The sequence below is a fragment of the Hippocampus guttulatus genome, chromosome 2 (genome assembly GCF_054856545.1).
Source record: "Hippocampus guttulatus isolate MCC_2025c chromosome 2, RoL_Hgut_1.0, whole genome shotgun sequence".
NCBI classification, from domain to species: domain Eukaryota; kingdom Metazoa; phylum Chordata; class Actinopteri; order Syngnathiformes; family Syngnathidae; genus Hippocampus; species Hippocampus guttulatus.
The window spans coordinates 30,593,794-30,613,565 of NC_141262.1; the positions used below are offsets into that span (position 1 = coordinate 30,593,794).

Here is a 19,772-nt window from a genome sequence, read left to right on the forward strand (position 1 = left end):
AAACAAACTCTGAAGAAGAATAATGACGATAAAAGATATCGCGCAACAGCTCTGATCACAAGCTGCAATTGCAGACTGCTGAGCGCAAACAACTTCCGGTGACGTAATCACGCGCCACCGTAAGTTCAAGATTTACCTGCTTTATTTTATTTTTTGAATATTGTTTTGTGAAAATGAGACCGATAGCATGATTTGGATGCAGCACACATTAACACAAAAAAATATATATTACTAACAAGTACAAAGACACACAAATGGTTGTTTGTTTTAATGAAAAAAGACTTTTTGAACACCAAATTAATTTTTATTCAGAAAATAATTACAGTACATCTTTAACAAATGATTATAACAATATATTTGAGAGAAAAAGCATGTTATTTTGCCTCATTCAAATCTTAATATCTGAACATTTAAATATGTAAATTAAGGTGCAATCACATTCTTAAATGAATGGCTACTGATTTGTGAAATGTAAATTACATCATAACTTCTCCACAGCTGCCGGTTAACCTGGCCGATCTTCGACCCACTTTTCTCCAGATTGTCGCTACGTTTGTCCATTTTCTCATATCTCTTCTATTAATTTCTTCTCGTTTCTTACTGCTGTTTTTTATTTTTCTTCTTCGTGCTACCGCTATTTTTTATTTTTATTCTTCGTTATGGGTTCACTTTGGCCTGGGGAGTCAAGTTCAGCATTCCCTTCAATGATATCTGGCTCCATCTAGCATCATGAATGAGTATAATGTCTTGACCCCGAATATAAGACGACCCCCACTTTTTCAGTCTTATTTCAATGCAAAAAACACCGTCTTATATTCGGGCCAATACGGTATTTCTCCTTGCCATTTGTAAATACTTTTTGTCCATGACAGGTTCTCCAGACTCGCGAGTACCAGCGACCGAATTTTAACTTATTCGGTCTTGCACTTTTTAAAAATAAATCTTTTTGTGAAAAGACCTGTACTCTTGTCAATGTTTGAGGGATGTCTTGTCTATGTCCACTCCTGTTTGGATTATACCGGATCAGAACAATGATGACTTTTTGAGTATGAGAAAGCCAGTAAAAAAAAAAGAGGACTGGAGACCAACAGTAACAAATAATGCATAACACAAGGCAAAAGGATAGAATTAGTGACGAGGTGTTGTAACCGTGGACGCAAATGATACTGTATTTGAACTCAAACTGTGGAGCAAAACATTGCCCAACAATACTCACAGGCATATGTCATTTATCCCCTGCGAAGAATGACAAATATTACAGTGGCTTACTGACCAGCTGAGATGCCACCATGTACAACATATCCATTCTGCATGTATTACACCCAGGTGGCCAAGACGCACACATCAGAAGCAACGCAATGTCCATTGAATTGAAGCAACAAATGTGGGTAAAAAGGCCTTAAAGTTTAAGATTTTGATTACATTATACTATTGACTTTTGAGAATCAAATTTAATTTGCTTTAGATTAAAAAATAATAATAATAAATCACACTGCATTCTCTCGGCCAAATAACCTCTCATTGTGCATGATGACTGAAATCAGCCACAGGGGAAGTGTCTGTTCGGCTGACCCGTGTCCACAATAGATAGTCATAAAATAGCATAACAGAAATAATTCAACAGAAATGTTAATGAAGGCAGCCACTGCAGCAGCTGATTACACTGCAGTGCTGATTTATTCGGAGCATTTCAAGCTCAGTTGACTTCGGCAGCTCTTACCTGTGCCCACATGGTAGCTGCAATGGTCACTGGTATCAGTGCTCGTCTGTCACAACATACATGACAGAAGCAATTTCAAAAGTGACAGAAGTCAAAAAAAGAATGGCATAGAGCTCTGCAATGCAACAATGTCAGAATGACATCGGAGGCAGCAAAGGCGTGACGAAGGCACTGCGCCGAAATTCAAGTGTGCTCTTTCCAAAACTGAGTCACAAAAAAAAAATGCTTCCAATGTCCTTCAACAGACACGACGGAGACACGATTGAAGGGGCTGCATTAACTAATTTCAAAAATGTACACCGGAAAAGGATTTTTTTAAGGTGTATGTCAATAATTCCTCGAGTTTCCTCTGCTTTTATGAGTAAAACGATTGTGTCAGTGGAAGCTAGAGTGGTGAATGAAAAACCAATAGTTTAACGTTGTCTGAAAATGTATTTGATACAGCCTGACATTCTAATAAAGCAATAAAGCAGGAACAGAAATGCTCTCGCAAACAAACAAAAAATGTCCTTTCTACTGCCCTTGCCCGTTGACAAGAAGACATGAAAACCTCCTGCTCAACTACACGTACGCTTGACTGTATTTTTCCACAAAGATCCAGGCTGGCTTACTTAACATATGCTTTTATATGCATCCATATCGACGTAATTATATTTTAATCGCATTCCCAGGAGCCATGTTATTACCAAATGTTAGACTCCCGTTCAGAAATCTCCAGCATATGGTCCGCAGTGCACGGAACACATGAATGCAGCACAGCTCATTTGAACAGCAACCCGCCCACCAGCCCACAGATGGGTGCAACTGTGTTGGCCATTTAGAAAGAAACAAGCAATAAACCTTGTGACTGTCCTTGTTCCCGTCTTTGAGCTGAGTGCAAGACAAAGCCCTTATCTCTTGCTTGACCCCATTCACACAGTGCACTTGTCTTTTTGAAGGAGACTCTGTGTGAGATGGAAGTGTGACCCATTCCCACTAAGATGGACAACGCAAGATCTGTGTTGAGACTCTTGAATTGAGAGAAGTTCTGAGTTTGCGATTGAATGGCAGATCTTGAGTGAATTTTAAAATGTGGGAGACTCCACGCATGAGAAAAACCAGTTCTTGTAGAGTGCGGTGTGTCCGAGATGATCAGAACAAACCGTGGCTACATTGCTGCGACAAAATTCTTCTGTTTGACATTTTTAGGGTGATGAATGCGACACGCAGCCAGAGCCGAAGCAAGTCGAATTTTCTGCCCCGGAGTTTCATGGCTCAGACTGGCCCACGATAGTTCACAACGTTTTCACCTGTATTGGGTTATCAATTTAAAATAGCTCACCACTCCCTCTGATGGTATTCATATTGAATTTGATTAAAAAACAAAATTACAATTGAAAGTGCTTCCAGTATCATGAGATCAGTGTTTATTTGAAGTATGTGAACATAAATAGTTAAAATGGACAAAAAGACAAAATAAGGACAAATTAGCAAGTGTACATCACATTGGACGAGACACTTTACACTTAACAAGCTAGATTGATCAAACACTTTTAAGCCAGCAACATTTAACTAACTAACACTACCACTATTTGAAACCTGCTGACACCACTTCCAGGTGCACTCCTTAGCAGACTGACGCTAACTTTATGATCGCAACACAAAAACAGGCATGAAATTCTCATGCCAGGGCGGAGAGAATCTCCGTGACTTAAATGGAGGTACTTGTCTGAGAATAGAGAGCAAACAAAAGCACTGTTTGGAACAATTAATGCAGGTATTACAAACAAAACGGGGGGAAAAAATGACGGAGTGAGGGGAAAAAAAAGACAAATCAATGGTTTGACATCAAACTCAACACCCAAAAATCGCATCAAAGCAAATCAGATAATTAATTACGAAAATTAAGCATCTTACTGGGATTTTCCCTGTTGAAGTCATAATTTGAATTGAGTGTTATTAGTTTTGACAGTGTGGCCATGATATATGGCTTGGGATACTTGGTTAGGACAAAATGACAAACCTGACAGTCGTCCTTTAGTCGAGAAAACAAAGTATTTTACAACATTTAACCAGGCCAAGAAGTCCCTCAAGAGGTTCAGTGCATCATTGTCAAAGTCCACAATACAAGAGTCACCGTCATAAATGTTAATTCAGCTGTTGACCCACAAGGGAAAGGTACAGTCAAGATGATGGATACATAAATGGACAGGAGCAAGATTCTTTGGCACCAATTGTGTGAACAGCGTAAAAAGACAAACGATTGATTGTATGAAAGAAAAGACAAATTGTTCATGTGTATAAACATACATTACGACAGGGGTGTCAAACTCATTTCCCATTGTGGGCCACATCCGGCCTCGGAAGTTGTCAAGTGGGCCGGATCATTAAAATTATACCATACTATGCTATAAAGAACCAAAAGATCATGTCCTTCCTTTGTTTTGGTATAAAGAAGCATTGGCGCATTGATTCCGTCTGCTGTGTTGGGTCTGCCTCAGTGACAGAGGGAGACTGCTGTTGTCTTCTACTCTGATCAAAACAGTGTGCCCCCGAGCGATTAATCCATGAATTGCATCTTATTAAAAATATTCATTCTGTGTCTTTAATGCATTTTTTTCACTTTTAAACTATCCTGTGGGGCTGATCGAACCTCCTTGGGGGCCTGATTCGTCCCGTTGGCCGTATGTTTGACACCCCTGCATTACGACGTGGGAATACACAGTGTCATGGATATCATTTAAGATGAAACAGCATAATCAAAATTTACAGAGAGAAATCACTCAAAATTTGCAAAGTATGCAATGAACCTTTCAAAGAGTGGGACGAGAAGAAATTTTCACAGCAGATAAATTTGGGAATAAAACTGAGGAGGGAAAGTGGGTGAATAATAAATAACCCTAGAGATCTGCTGTAGAAGCTGTTCCTTTCCATCACTGGTGACCAAAAAAAAAAAAAAACCCATAAAGAGAAACTCCTTTAATGCATCAGTAAAAATCTCAATGGAAACAATTTAATCGGAGAAGAAAATCGAATTTAATGTCATCGCTATTTGTCACTAAACATAAATACGCAATTTGTCCGTTACAAATATTACATGCCGTACATCACATTCGGAACATTCAGTTGTGCGTACAGATATACCTTTTTTGCGTACAGATATACCTTTTGGACTGGCTTGTCATTTATGACGGGAAACAAGTGAAATATGTTTTTCAGGAGACACCTGAACATCTCAGAGGAGAGCCTATCTCAGAATAACACACGTGAACAAAAGTTTTGGTACCCCTCTGTTAACACAAGAAAAAATAAAGAAAGAGGGAAAAAAAACAACACTAATAATAAAACAATGTGAAAATGAACAAATGCAATTAAATTGTGGTTCAAGGCTAGGCGGGAAGTATGAAGCCCTGTCTACTGTATAGCGTCCTTGTGAATCAAAGCAATTGTGGAAATTGTAGAAACTCGAAGATAGCGACAATTTCTCACGTTCGCACTCCGAGAGAGTGTGTCATTTTTTTATTAGCACACCAAAAAACTTCCCGCGCCACACGAGACCCGCGAAAGTCAGTTTCCATAGAAACAAGCAGACTAACATGGCGGTCCTTAAAGGGACTGCAATTATTTCTACCCGTTAACAAATGATCGTGAACTCTCTGACGAGCATATGAAACATTGCATTCACACGTTTGCAGTTGGTGGTGAATTATGTACATAGAAGTCACTACACAATCCTATTTTACATTCTTTGTCGGCATAACAACCAGCCACTTGGGTAGGTAGCCTTGTGCTTTGAATGCGTGACACTTGTGTGTTTATGTAACCTCTGAACCTTGAGGTTGGCACAACACTTAAGAGTAAAACGAAAATATAATTAGCATTGGTGGTATAGTAAATTAAAATAAAATCTCATTACACTAATCACTACGTCACAATGCCACCACTTTTAGGTAGTAGAAACAGCAAATTGTTCACACCAGGAGCAATTATTCTCGATGACTAGACGCAGATTTTATGTATAACAGAAGGCCATTTGGCAATGCAGGAAACCTAATTCGCCAGCAAGTTGCAAGGGTTCATTTTAATTGTAAAATGTTGTGCTTTTCAACAGCAACTATTGTTCTAGTGACTGTAAAAAGGGAAAAAATAAATGCAACCTTATAAGCTACGATGTGACAATTTGACAAGTTGAAATACATGGTTCAATCTTGGGGGCCACATAAAATTATGTAGCCGGCCAGATTTGGCCCCCAGGCTTGAATTTGATACCGGTGATCGTATGTCTACTCACGCTTTGTTTTATGACTACAGGGGTTCCTCGGTTCCCGATTGACACGCCCAATGCAGTTTAGAGATTAGAAATGGCACGTGATGAATGATTATGTCGCTTCCAACAGGATGGCCCAATAGCTGTCATTTTTGACAGAGGCGTGTATTTACTGTAACTATGCCTTTACAAATTTGGTCTGTCCGGCTGCCTTAAGACATGCAATTCAGTACACCCAAAACCAGGTCATAGGAGGCAACCTTCAGAATGGAAACTCGTTGAGATTGTACAATATTCCTCTTGCTATATTCCGGTTTACGATTAGCAAAATATTATCCTTCCTTGATCTACACTGTTCGTTACACTGGCTCACCTTGGCTCAGTGTCTGCTAAGGCTTTGTGGCCCCTAAGGGTGCCACGGCCTTCTTTCCAGCACAGCTGCCACTAGGCAAACATGCATTTTTGTGGGCCAACACGCTTGCCCTAATCAGTCATCAATCATCAGTGCATTTGAAAAGTCATCACTGACCTTGCTGAAAAAGAACCTCAAAAAGAAATAGGTGCACCTTCAACGAAAACATTTGAAAGCCCATAAGCAGAGTATGGTAGAAGAGTACCTTAAGTAAGTACCTTAAGTACAACAGAAAATTGACACAAGAGTGTCAGGGTGTGGAAGTATATAATCCCGATACAAACCAAAAGTTGTAAAAATATCCCGGTTAAGGGTAAAGTATGAGCCTTAATGGAGACTTCTTTCTTCTTACTTTTTTCTTTTCTGATTGATATAAAAATGATTTATTAGATACAACCACATAACGGGGTAGGACTAGATACGTTTTTTACTTCTTCCTACTCCCTTGAACATAATAACTGTGTTGAATGAAGATTGATTTCTTTCTTTTTACTTTTTTTATCTACCTTATTTTCTGTCAAATTATTACTGTATATATGTTTTATGTTCAATAAACAAACAAACAAACAAGTGATGATAGTGGATTACTTTTGATTATTAAGGCAATGCGTCCACAACCAACGAGCGTGAGGTCTGTGTTTTTGTTTTTTGCCTAAATTACTCAAATTCATAGTTGAGGAAAACTCAATACAGGAACAATAGTACTGCTCTGATGCTCAAGAGCCCTCCTCCTTGTTCGCACAAATCAAGAAATTATAGATACAATATGTGATATTAGGAGCTTTTTTTTATGCCAAGTAGTAGCAGTTGCTCTCTGTTTTAATAGTAAAGTCCCCCTAGGTGAAATATTATTAAAAGTCCTTCATGTGAAAGGGGTTTTCCCATAATGCTTTTGTAGAAAGATGTCAAGACACATTTTCATGACATTTAATCACACAACACAACACAAGGCAAAATGTCATATCGAGATGGATATGAGCAATATCTTATCCTTTGACGACGTAGGTCATGCGCACGTCATCTGCGTCCATGTATCAAAATAACCTTCACTTGGGCTCCTTTTCAGAACACCCTGAAATGCTGTCATAACAGTCCCTTACCACTAAGAGAGACGTGTAGGACACATAACCACAATCTCTTCAATGCAGGGCGTGCGTCAGACTATTTCATTAATGCCGCGACTGGGAGCGAGATCTAATTGTGAAAGCGGGATAAACACTTTCTCCGAGAAAGGAAACGGTGCAAATCAGAGCGCTCCCCAGAGTATTGTTGAAGGAAATTCGTTTAAGGATGAGACACAGACTCATGTGTCAATGTAGGGGCCTTGTCATCCTTTTTAAATGCTGCTGCAGCAGGTGCTTTGGATTCACATTTCCACTGCATCCGTAGTCGTAACACAGCTCTTTTCCTCCCCTTAAGAAAGATCCTTCCATGTGATGGAAGCTGATGACTTAAAGATACCACATAAATCAGTCAAACCGAGGCAATGTGATGTCAACCAATCAAATACAAAATTTCAGTCAAGAAGGCAGTTAACAAACATAGCAAGAGGATTGAATAACTTGGATCTTGGCATGTTTAGGTAGCTGCCTAGGCAGAGGTACAAATCCCCATCCAATATGATGATTTGCATGTCTTTCTTTGAATACACGAGAAAAAAACAAGATGACAAGTGAAGTGACAGGGTGCGTATCATGATGGGGTACAAAAGGAGTGTCCCTGATAGGTTCGGTTGTTCACAAGCGAGGATTAGTCGAGTGTCCACCACTTTGTGGATAACGAAGTAAGCAAATAGTCCAACAGTTTAAGCATGAATATTTATAAATTGCAAGGACACGTCCTGTCCATAACATCATGAAAAGAGTTTGAGAATCTGGGAGAAATCTCTGCTAGGAAGCAGCAAGGCCGAAAACCAACATTGAATGCCCGTGACCTTCGATGCCTCAGGTGACGCCGCATTAAAAACATCATTGTGTCGATTTTACCACATGGGCTGCTGAGCACTTCAGAAAATCATTGTAGACATCTAAAAACGCAAATTAAAACTCCTCCATGCAAAGCAAAAGCCATGTATCAGCAACACTCAGAAACAACAGACAGCTTCTCTGGGCCCGAGCTCATCCGAGATGGAATGATGCATGGTTGAAAAGTGTGCTGTGGCCTGACGAGTCCACGTTTTAAATTGCTTTTGAAAACCGGGGACAATGTGACATCCGGGCGAAAGTGGGAAAAAAACGTCTGGACTGTTATGGACGCAAAAGTTCAAAAGCCAGCATCTCTGATGGTATGGGGCTGTACTAGTCCCAATGTCATAGGTAATTTATATGTCTGGGAAGGCACTATGAATGTTGTTGCTGGACAGTCCCGGGGAGCTTGTGTCTTGCGCCTGTTATGGGCAGCATTTTTCACAGCCCCGCTTTGTTCAGCGGAGAGATCGGTGCTGTTGAACGGTCTGCGGCTGGATGGATGTAAGGCTTGAGGAGCCGACGATGAGAAGAAAGGAGCGTTAGCGCGGAGCGCCGATGCGGATGTGGAACTGGGAGTCGCGGCTTGGAATTGAAGTGGATTTACATGGGACAGGAGATGTGAGCCAATCTCTTTTTCGTCAATGGACGCTACAGCTTCGTGTTTGCTTTCAAAACTTAGCTTGTAGCAGACGTGTGCACATTTTCAGCATGACGTCTCTGATCCACTGTTGAAAGGACACTTTGATCCTCTCCTCTTTCATCTATAACTGCTTCAGACAACAAAATGTATGCAGAAAAGTGGTGAAGATTGCACAACTGTCTGTGTCCTATGTGTTGTGTTGTGTTATTTTTGTTATTTTGACTTCAAAATGGCGCCGCGTGAGTGGCTGCCTTTCCAGCAGCTCCTATATTTTGTTGTTCTACTTCTTCCTTTCATAACTTTGCTGCTGTGAATCGGGAATTTCTCCATTGCGAGACTAATAAAGGTTTTCTTATCTTTTCTTTTCTTATATCTACGTTTCGGAGCAACATACTGTATGCATCAATGCAACGTTTTTGTCAGTGACGGCCCGGTGGTTTTTTTTTCCAGAAGGACAATGCCAAGCCACATTTTACATGTGATACAGTAGCATGCTTAATAGTAAAAGACTGATTACTAAGCTGGCCTGCCAGCAGTCCAGACCTGTCTCCAATGAAAATGTGTGGCATGAAGTTCAAAATACGACAATGGAGACAAAACACTGTTGAGAAACTTAAGTTGTATAACAAGATTGGGAAAATAAAACATTCCACCGACAAAGCTTTAACAATTAGTGTCCCAGTTCCCAAATGCTCATTGAGTGTAACACAGTGGTCAACATGTCCCTGTCCAAGCTTTTTTGGAAGATGCGACTGGCATGGAATTCAGAATCAATAAATATTTCCAAATATAATTAAAGTTTAAGTTTGAACATGAAATACCTTGGTTTTGTAGTGTATTCAATTGAATAAAGGTTGTAAGGGATTTGCAAAACATTGTATTCACTTTACATTTGTACAAACAATTTGTTCCAACTTCACTGGAAATGGGCCATGTCTAAAAGTGAGCCTGAGAAAGAAGCCAGGCATCCATCCATCAATAATAATAAATATGTATAAAAAGCACTTTTTCACAGGCCAATTCCTCACAGAAGAACTAATTGAAAAAATCCGGTCCCCAACTGCATTTAAATGTTTTGCAACCAATCCACAGGCCATGACTCAGGACAACAACTGGGATTAAAAAAAAACATGATATGCACAAATCAGTCAAACTCAAAGACAATTAAAGAGCTTTTTGCTTGTAATTACATCACATAAATCATCCTGGACAGCACCAGCTTTTGTTTGCAATACAAGTGCAAGGCTAATGGTCGCCAGGTTTTTTTTTTCCCTCTGCTCTGCAGCGAGAGGGCCATTTGAACAAAATTACCGATGCATACAAGTGACCTTTTTGTTCTTAAAGCATTTTGTGTGATTCCATGGAGAAGGATTGTCACACTAGCAGCAATTATTTTTCAGTGCTGATGCCATTTGGTTAAGGATTACACACCGTCCAAGCACGGGGTGTGGGAAGCACAGTGAATACAGACCAACCGATGCCCCCAAAAAGATTTTGGACAGGGTTGCAGGGGATGTAACTTATCCGAACTTTATGCCGATCAAAGCAGAATGGCCTCAAAATGCCCCATCATCTACGAGCATGCCACAAAAAATGGTAGTGACGCAGTGGTGCAGGCAATGCTATGGCCCCACCCTCACCTTGATTTGTGGCTAAAGCCTAAACCTAACCTTAACCCGCGTTTGAAACCCTACTGTGAAACTCGAACCCTATTAAAAACCCTACTTTGAAATCCTAACACTAGTTTGAAACCAGAGCCGTAGTTTAAAACCCTACTTTGAAAGTGTGGTTCTAGTTTAAACCCCTACTTTTGAAACCTTGTATCTTGAAACAATACTTTACTACCTTAACCCTGGTTTAAAATCTTAATTTGAAACCCTAAACATAGTTTGAAACCCTGCTTTAATACCCTAACATTCGTTCAACACAGTACAGTATCTCCAGCCCCTAATTTGAAACCCTAACCGTACTTTGAAATTCTAGCCTAGTGAGTTTGTTTGTGTGTGAAAAATTGCATACTATATGTTTTCGATGTCTGTGCATTGACTGGCGTGAACAAGAGAATCTGTTTGTTTGTTTTTTTTAATTACTGGATTTGCATATGTCTGAAACGTGCACTTGGCTCTGAAGTGCAAATGAAACGTCAGTTGGGCATGCTTGTGGACACGCTCCAAACTCTAATAAATGAACATGTCCCAAAATGTCCTCTTGGACTCATGCATCTTTTATAGTTGTTTATAATGATTTCTCAGATGACTACGAGTTCATTTGCACCCTGGCAACTGCACAACTGCTCCACCATGTCTTCTCACCATCAAATTGAAAATAAACTACACTCGGTCGCCGTAAAGCACGCCTGTCTACCAAAATCGAGCCCTCAGTGTTGAAGCCACACATCTCTCTCACTTGATTCAGCATTAATAGTTTTCAAGCCTCTGTGTTTCTGAGTTTAGGATAGCTCAACAGCTTTGAGTCGGAATCCCCCCGCCGCATCCTCTTCTAAACACTGCCTTAGGTCCATTAATCGTAATATAACAGGAAGGGCGGAGAAAACCTAACCTATGGATTAAACTGTCACACTTGAGCACTGTGATTGATAAATCTTCATTTAGATGACACAGCAGGGCAGACACGAGAGTATAAGTTGCGCCTGTGCTCTTCCATCCCGTCGTCATTCAAATGCCTCATCCCGCCTGTTAGCTCTTCAAGGCCTTGGCAGATTTAGTTCTCCTGTTTCACATCACAGGAGCCCATCTACTTATTATCTGTCAAGCCTCAAGTGGTCTCTGTGGAGCAGCCATATTTACAGAGCTGCTTTCTTCAATGCGAGGAGGATGAACATATAGCAAGATATAAACATGTTACCTTAGTCTTACATCACTCTAAAATCATAAAGTGCAATTCTGAATAGTTTTTTTTTTAATTGAAATCTGATAACTCAACTAAACTTTATCGATATCGGACTTTAAAACAATCATTGCTGCATACATGGAGAAAAATAAGACATCATACAATAACTGTGAAAACAGTAAATTAATAACAAATCAACAAAATACTATCAATTAATGATTATAAACAAATTCATCAATCATTTAATACAAACACAAATACAGCAGACATCTAAGCAAAGGAACAATGGTGTCTCATGTTGAGTCGAAACTCAAGGAATAAAAATGTGTGTTTTAAGACGAGTTTTAAAACCACACAAAGAGGCAGCTAGCCATACATTTAATGGAAGGGAAGGACTGGCAACAGAAAAGGCCCAATCCCCTCTGAGGTTCCACTTCGTCCTCAGTAGTTGCTACTGAATAAGCTGTAGTCTTAATAGTGTGTGGCTAAGAAGGTGAACTGAACAGAAGTGAACAGCTGACACAAAAAAACAAAGTCCCTCCAAACAGGAGCTCTGCTTTACTACACTGGCCACAAAGGCATCATAAATTCACAGAGAACAATCACAAGTGTGACAAGATCTCCCTCGACAGGCTTGTCTCTGTTTGTTGTGCATGTACTGTATACTGTATATTGTGATAACGTCAATGAAAAGATAGGACAGAAAAAGAGGGTACTGAACAAATAATGCCGGTCATAACCCTGATAAAATCAAGGCAATGTTTACAACTTCTGTGGAAAAGGCTTGCAACCAAGCATATGGAATCATTTTTCCCATAGCAAATCAATGAAACACAAGACAGCTTTCACAGGGTCAAAACTGTCAAGACAAAAACTGTACATGCGCACATTCAAGTCAGAGTGTAACATTCTTAACTGACGGTCACACAGATACAGTAAGTGTAAATATAACCACTGATGTAACGCAAAACGTCATATACAATGTATATATAAAAGTTCCTGACCTTTGATCAGCGGTGTCAGACTTTACTTCCTGGATTCAGCCAGGACTTCAGCTTGAAAGCCTCTTTCGCATACAGTTACTGGAAATGTTCATTACTTGTTGAGACCTGTCTTTTTGGGAACCTTGCTGAAAAAAAGCACAAAAAGCCAAAGAGAAAAGCAAAACAGTGAATGTGTTGAAACTGAACTTGTGAGGGACACAAACGCCAGGTCTATCTCCAACTTTTTCTGAAAAGTTCTGGTTGTCTTCTAAATTGTACAATCTTTAGCCTGTGCAAATTTTGAGGTGAGACACACAGAATTAAAGCTGTTGAGTTTTGCAGGTCAACTGATTGTTTTGAGGCGTTAATGGACTGATGGATTCCTAAAAGTGTGCCAATATTTATTTTGCTAGTCTGTCATGGGCGACATTTAAAAAAAAAAAAGGACCACATGGGAAAACTAGCCGTGGTCCTTGACAAGGTTATTATTGTTAACGAAAACTAACAAAATGAGAAAGAATTTTGAAAAAGCATTTTTGTTAATGAAATAGTATAAAACTAAAAATGCTTTAAATAAATAACCGAAACCACATCTTGTATTACTTAAACTAACTAGAATTATATTGGAAATAAACTTTATTGTCTTTTTAATTAACATCATAAATAAGCTTTCAGGATTTGAGAATTGTCTTTTACCATACATTATTACTCAATACAATACTAGTTTTTAATCTTGCACTTGACAAATACTCCCTATATTAAAAAAACAAAACAACTAGGCTAAAACTAATCCTGAAACTAATTCTAACCTAAACTAAAAGGAAGCATTTTCCCCAAAAATAAGGACAAACAAACTTGCTTTAAAAACTAATTAAAAGTACTGTAAATGAAATTAAACAACACAAGTACAACTACCGGTAAATAAAGAAAAACTTGAAAGAAAAAAAACTATTATAACCCGGGTCCGCGGATGATGACGGAGCATGCAATTTAAAAAATAATAAAAAGAATCGGTGTGATTTTTATACTATTTCAAACCACAATGAACCGCATTACTCTTCCAAGATTTATCTCCTGTGTGGACACTTATTAGGAGCCACAGAGATGAAGCACAGAATTACATTTTAAAATGTTAAAATGAGATTCAAGCAAATGAATACAAGTCGGAGTGACTAGAACATTTTTGGAAATCGAGTCCTCCACATTAATGCAGGGTACAAGCTGAAATAGCGACGTACACACAGCATGCTAATGAGGTCTGCCTTGGCTTATTAAGTCAGCCTTACGCCAACACATTCTGATTCTCTTCAAGTACAAGACTCCTAAAGATGTCAGGGTCTGGATTAGTCTTAAAATCATGTTACACGGATAGCATGTTCCAACAAAATTGTTGGATTAGAGGGGTAGAAGTGCTGCTTTAAAACAGCCGTCTGATTGTTGATATTCGGTGAAAACTTAGTGCAGGTAACATTCAGAAGGAAAGACTTGAGCAAGACAATGTCGGGATGGAAGAAACAGTACATCAGGGGCCCCCATCGTTTTTTTGTGTCGCGGACGAGTTGAGACAAGTACATGCTGTTGACGGGCCGACAACCATTTTTTTCATCAATTGTCAGTTTTGAAGCAATGGTACTGAGAAGAAAGATAATTATAGAGAAATTAAAAATTTTATGAACTTTTTTTCATTCCTTTCAAACTATTTTATTCAATAGCACAGCAAATGGAGATTATAAAATAAAACAGTAAACTACTAAGAAATGGGTCAATCATAAATAATAAATATGCCTTATAATGGAAACATAATTATTTTAAAAGTTATGACCCTTCATACGGCGTAATCATCATTGCTATTTGCAAATGTGATTGATCAACAGACGACACAATTGACAGCTGCTTTCATCCGGTCGTTGCCGGCTAGATACCGGTATTGGCGACTAAACTGCGGCCAGGCTGTGCAAACGTGGCTCGCATAGTCATGCTTTTCACTTGATCACTTGGGTGCTGCTTGTTCTCATAATGCATCAGTTTTCTTGTATCGTCTTGTTTTTGACAACATACCGTGAACAGCAGCTTCCTCCTCCACGTCGCTCTGGAGATACCGCTCGGGCAGGAGCTTCATTTGCGGAAGTGTTGGCTGCCCACGAGCTGCGCGTTTGGATGTTAGTTTCGTCGATTTGTTGCTATGACTTTCTGTGTACTGCTTCTTTCATTTCTTGGCGGCTTCTGTTTACTTCAACTTGCAAACCAATGTTGCAAAGCGGACTCCGATTGGCTAGAGTCGCGCACATTTCCGCCACGTCTGATGGCGTAAACGTGATCACTGCTCGCCTCTGGTCACTTAATATCACGAATCTTGATCATATAATCACCCAGCTCTATTTATATCGCCCTTTGGAAGATAATTAACTGGCTGGGTGGTCTTGAAAGAGTGTGGTGTGGTTGACTGAGACCCAGCCAAAAACAAACAAAAAAAGATTTTAGTCAGTCTCTGTGAGGGGCCAGTACCACATGGGCCGCGCCCACTGACCGGCGTATCAGTGGTTTTGGACCTCTGCACTACCTGACAAATCTGAAAATAAAAAAGACTGCACCGGAGAGTCACACATAAGACAAACTGAACTGGGGGAAATACGTACTAGGATCCAGTGCTGCAAGTGTGTTCTCTGCAAAAATGAATGGCTTGTTCGTGCAAATGGGTGGCTGGAATATATACCACTGGGTTGCACGAAGCGCTCTCAAGACACCGCGGCAGCGCATGTTATTTTCGGGACCTCTTCCAAAGTTTGGTTGATTTTTTATTTTTTTTAAGGGGAAATTTTCCTCCCTTCCGACTCTTTCTCTGCATGAGGTGCGCGCACTCAAGGCCGATAATTATGGCAAGCCATTTGAGCATTTATTCCAAATCCCTGATATCAAACATAAGTGTGTTACACTAGTTCGATCTCTTTCAGCACTAGTTCGACACTCGGCCACACTAGTGACACACTTTGTCGAACTAGTTGCATACAAACTCCAACTAGTCATTCATTTTCAGCAACATGTCAACTTGTCAATCATGGATTAATATAACATGTGAATTTGTGACCCGTGATTTCCTGCGCGAGTAAACAAGTGCGAGCTGAAATACTCACTAGTTTACTAGTGGCGGATAAAACAGTAGCTAGTTTACTAGTTAAAGCCCCTTGACGCCTTGATATCTAACTAGTGAGTGTCAAAAATGTTACTTGTTCACTGGTGATGCCCCAAATATTTACTAGTTGCACTAGTGTGACATTTAATGTCGCACTAGTTCAACTAGTGAGGTCTAAAATGTTCACTAGTAGAACTAGTGGATGCCAACCTGCTCACTAGTAAGCTAGTTGCACAAAATATAATGAGGAGGTGGGGCAGAAATGTGGCTGCAGGATTCCTATTGGATCTGCAGTTAAAATACACCAATCGGGATTCCGATTTTGTCATAATCACACCCACTTCATTTGCATGTTTTACACTAGTTTACAAGTTGTCCTGAGGATTTGCAGCTAGTTCACTAGAGGATGCCCATTATTGGTTACATGTCGACGAGTGAATCCAGAAATCCAAACTAGTAAATTAGGTGCAATCGATTTGACCTTACATGTTAACTAGACGGTTTCAAAATGTGAACATGTTCACAAGTCAATGTAGAGATATCCACTAGTTACACTCGTTGGGCTCATTTTCACTGTACTGGTTAACTAGTGATACACATGTTTCCTCACTAGTAAACTAGTTGGGTTCAGTGTGACATACTAGTGAGCTAGTGACACAGATTTTCATATCACTAGTTAACTAGTGGAACGTATTTTGTCTCACTTGTCAGGCTCAATGCTGAACATGTATAGACTTTGACTGAACATGTTTGACAAAACTGGGCACTAGGTGACATGTGCACACATCTAGTTTACTAGTGAAATAATCACATTTGGCTAGTTTACATGTTTGGCAGTTACAAAACTTTACAAGTTCACTAGTTGTGCACACATGTCAACTAGTAAGCAATTTTATTTAGCTAGTGCGATGTGCATGCCAGCTAGTATGCCAAAAACATGAGCTAGTGCAACAAAAATCCCTACATGTTAGATATTTGTTGCACTCGTTGTGCACAGTCGCTCACAAGTGCTGATTAACACCAACAAGTGAAAAGAAAAGCCCAACATGTAGGAAAAATGTTCAGTCAAACCTTGCACAAGTTCATTTCTTGGTCTGACTAGTGAGACAAAATGCCTCCCACTAGTTAACTAGTTGAATAAACACGAACGTCTCTAGTGAACTAGTGGGCGTTTTGTGGCTTACATGTCAACTAGTAAGCCTCAAAATGATCTTACTAGTGAACTAGTGGGCGTTTTGTGGCTTACATGTCAACTAGTAAGCCTCAAAATGATCTTACTAGTGAACTAGTGGGCATTTTGTGGCTTACATGTCAACTAGTAAGCCTCAAAATGATCTTACTAGTGAACTAGTGGGCGTTTTGTGGCTTACATGTCAACTAGTAAGCCTCAAAATGATCTTACTAGTGAACTAGTGGGTGTTTTGGGGCATACATGTCAACTAGTAAGCATCAAAATGATCTTACTAGTGAACTAGTGGGCGTTTTGGGGCATACATGTCAACTAGTAAGCATCAAAATGATCTTACTAGTGAACTAGTGGGCAATATGGAATAAATACTCAAAGGGCTTGCCTGGCAAACCCTGAGTATTTATTCATCCGTGATTGTATTGTAGACCAATGAGAGCACGTCCGACAGACCCGTGGACTTCGGGCAGCCAATCATGATGCATTTCGAGCCAAGCCCCAACAAAAACGGAGGAGAAAACTTTCAGACGCATTGAAAGCTTTTCGGGTAAATATTACTCTTGTTACACAAAATGTTGTTTTACGATTATTTTAGGCGGTAAAGTTATGGTGTAAATGTCAGATATGTGGTCAATTTATCAAGATGAAGCCTGCTTAAAAATCTGCTCCAACGATTTCGGAGATGTGTCTGACTTTGACGGCAATGGCGGCAGTTCAACGCTGACAGTCGCAGTCGGGTGCAGATTTATTTCGGCAGGACTTTCTCAAATCTGCCGTTTGCTCTGACAGTCACATTTTGTCTTATTACTCACAAGCTAATTGACATTTAAAAAAGAGTTAAAGTTAACGTTTGGAACATGATTTTGCTCTGTTTGCTGCCTTAGTTCGTTTGAATTATTCGCTGCCTGCATTACATGAAGTACATTTTTTAATATTCACAAGACTGTAACTGTGCATTATAAATAATGTAACATTTGCACTATGTTTTACTGGATCTACAACTAAACTAAACTAGGTCCTCGTTTCTGGGAGAGTCCACAGCACCTCCTGCATCACAACCATTCTGCCGGCACACCTTCAGCAGCACGATGTTTCTAACGGGAGCTGGAGGGTGATCAGCTTCATTGAAGAACAGGAGGAGGAGAGGCACAACGTTTGTCATCTGTGATATGTTTTTAGACTTTTCTCCTCATTAAAAAAAACTGTGTATGTTTTGTTAATTTCTTGATATAGTTCTTGTATTTAAATATTTTAACAATCAAATATTTTTCAACTGTGTTTTGGATATGAATTGTATGAAATAAATCAGTGAAGCCCCAATCAAATTCTACTCCATCTAATCTGCTCGATCACACTGCTGTCAAGATGCTGTAAATAATGCCTTCATTCATGATTGTAGAAACCCCAGAACGGTAAACATGTGATTATTTTATTTTAAAATATAAGAAGCCTATGTTTTTCAATTGTGCTCATTTTCGTTGTGTTGCACGGCAAATATAATAGATGAGCCGGTTTGGGGACATCATCAACCAAGCTGCTGCTCCAATTGCAATGCGAAATATTGTCCTGCTCTCCTAAATTCGCATCTACACCACAAATTATAGCATCCTAACTGATTTAGCAACAACTGAAAATTCACATCATTATTTAGGGAGAATATGTTGCAGAACTGTTGCATTATATGGTGCCGTATTAATTTTATTTAGTATAGCATACATATATAAAAGTGGAAAGATACTGTAGAGCTGTACCATTACTCTTTATCTCCGTGTACATAATAAATAAACATCACCTACAGATACATTGACTGGTAAAAATTGCTTGATTCCTTCTGTATACTGTAGATATTACGCAAATGGCGGTAAATAATTGTGAAAGCTCAGGCGGTAAATAATTGTGAAAGCTCAGAATCAGGTTTTAAAGGGTTAATTTTTTGCTGGGTGGTGCTCTTATCGTGGAGCCAATAGGAGGTGTTCACTTCTGGCACTGTCCTGCCTCCTGATTAGCATTTAGCGTAACTAGTGTGACCAGTGAGCCATTAGTGTTTCACATGTTGTACAAGTGAACATGTTGCCATCACTAGTTAACTAGTTAAATCAAACGACCATTTAACTAGTTGACTAGTGAGTAGGGTGACATCCACTAGTGCGACATTTTGACTTCACTAGTGGAACTAGTGAAGTCAAAATGTCGCACTAGTGAAACTAGTGGATATTTGGGGCATCACTGGTGAGCAAGTAACATTTTTGGACTCACTAGTTGGATATCAAGGCTTTAACGGTCTTAAACTAGTGCACTATCAATGTTTTATCCTCCACTAGTTAACTAGTGGATATTTCAGCTCCCACTAGTTAACTAGTGCAGGAAATCATAGGCCACTAGTTAACATGTTAGAACAATCCACGTTTCACTAGTTAACACTTTTTAAACCTTACTAGTAAACTAGTAAGACTTTGAACCTCACTAGTTTGGTCTAGTGGGCCACTAGGGCATAAAAAAGCTGACTAGCTGGGAAGTTCCCTCTGCTTGTGTGCTTCCAGGTGTCACTAGTTAGAATTTTGTCAGCACTAGTTGGACAAAAGTGGCACTAGTTGCCAAAAATGAGTGGCTAGTGAGGATTTCTGTGCAACTAGTTCGA

The 19,772-nt window shown here is 39.5% G+C and overlaps 1 long non-coding RNA gene across 1 annotated transcript; it reads left to right on the plus strand.

Moving 5' to 3' along the window:
• The first annotated feature begins 17,597 nt into the window (after positions 1–17,597).
• LOC147209551 (uncharacterized) lies at positions 17,598–18,935 on the plus strand. The gene is made up of 2 exons (XR_015100257.1): positions 17,598–17,681; positions 18,150–18,935. It is a non-coding gene; the product is annotated as an uncharacterized LOC147209551 (long non-coding RNA).
• The last annotated feature ends 837 nt before the right edge of the window (positions 18,936–19,772 follow it).